The sequence below is a fragment of the Arvicanthis niloticus genome, chromosome 11 (genome assembly GCF_011762505.2).
Source record: "Arvicanthis niloticus isolate mArvNil1 chromosome 11, mArvNil1.pat.X, whole genome shotgun sequence".
Lineage (NCBI taxonomy): Eukaryota > Metazoa > Chordata > Mammalia > Rodentia > Muridae > Arvicanthis > Arvicanthis niloticus.
Window position 1 is genome coordinate 7991990 of NC_047668.1, and position 1808 is coordinate 7993797.

Consider the following 1808-nt stretch of genomic DNA (forward strand, 5'->3'; position numbering starts at 1 on the left):
TTAAATTTATCTCCCCTTAACTGTTGTATCGTCAGCTAAGTTCTTACAGTTTCCTGGGATGTGCCTAATTTTAGCAATAAACTGTGGTTTGTCTTATTAACATTTTTCCCATGGGACGCGTTTTCCTGGATTTTTGTTAACGTTTTTGGACCCAGTTTTCCCAGTGTTTGCTTTTCATTCCTAGAAATTAACTACTTACATCCTATAAGCATACAAATATTTTAGATTATTTTTACTTATTTTCTTTAGGTTTTAACTTTGAATATGTACTTTTGTTTTTATTTATTTAAAAAAATTATACAATATATTTTATCACCCTTTCCTCTACCTTATCTCTCACCATAGGTCCTCCCAACCTCCTCACCCACCAAACTCCACACATTCCTTCTCTTCAAAACACAGAGACCACCATAAAATCACTCAAACCACAGTGAAAAGTCAGAGCACAAGAAACACACACACACACACACACACACACACACACACACTCACATACTCACTCACTCACATTTTAAAAACCCAAAATTGAAAAACATAATATATAGGCAAAAGACCAGTAAGATAAAAGATGCCTAGGCAAAAGCATATAAGACAAAAAACAAACAAACAAACAAAAACAACAAAAAGAAAACAAAGGCAAAAACAAAAGAAACAAATAACCCTTCAAAACCAGAATTGAGCTCTTTTGGTGTTTTCCATCCAGCACTGGGCATCAGCCTGCCCTTTACTGTGATTTATTTACTCTGTACAACTCTATTAGGGATTAGAGATTATGTCCACTTTCTACTCATCACTTGGACCCTGTCTGGCTTGAACCTCTGCAGAACCTGTTCATGATACCACAGTCTCCGCAAATTAAAATGTGTACCAGTCCTATTGTGTCTGGAAGACATTGTTTCCTGGGAATCATATATCCCCTCTCAGTGTTACAATTATTTTTGTCTATTTTTCTTCATAGCATTTTCAACCATATGTGAAAGTGTAGGAAGCTGCTGTTATCTGCGCAGTTGCTAGGCAGATAGGCGTGCCAAGTCACTGCCGATCCCGAGGCATATTGGGTGGTGAGCGAACAGCCAACCAGAAGTGAATACGTCACTCTAGATTGTACTTAAGCCGGACCCCTTCCTCAGCCCTGCCCTTCCGCGTCTCTCCGCGTTTCTCCACGTGGGTGATAAAGATTAAAAAGCCTCGTTTTGCAGTAACTACCTGATCTCTGCGTCTCGTGATTTCTCCGCGGATGCAAAGCTCAAAGGGGGGCGCATTAGATGAAAGGGTTTGATGAAGACAGTCTCTTTAGGACCTATTGCAACCATGTGTTACCCTCTGCAAATTGTCTAGTTGTCTCTTTATTAGTTCTTACCCATTGCAAAAAGAAGCTTCTCTTTTGATAGCTGAGTTAGACATTTATCTATGCATCTGGGAAAATTTTGTCAGGAGTTATTTTATTGCTTTTTTCCTTTAGCAGGACAATAAAGTTTGTTTTCCCCCCAGGCCTGTAACCTATCTGGTTTCAGGTTCTTGGCCACCCGACCAGTATTAGATATGTATCTTCATCAATAGGGTTTTATCACCAGTTTGTGGAGAGCAACCAACAGTCCTGGCAAGAGCCTGAGATGTTTGGAGATTTCCATTGGATTCTTTTAGCCAACAACTCTATTGGATACAACTATTTCTGTTACTGTAAATTTTACATGGTGATGAAAAATGTCTAGTTTGAGTATTGTCTCACCATTTATTTGGTGACTCCATTTACATTTTTTCATACATACCTTAAGAAGCTTCTTCAGTAATAGGTCAGTATATAAATA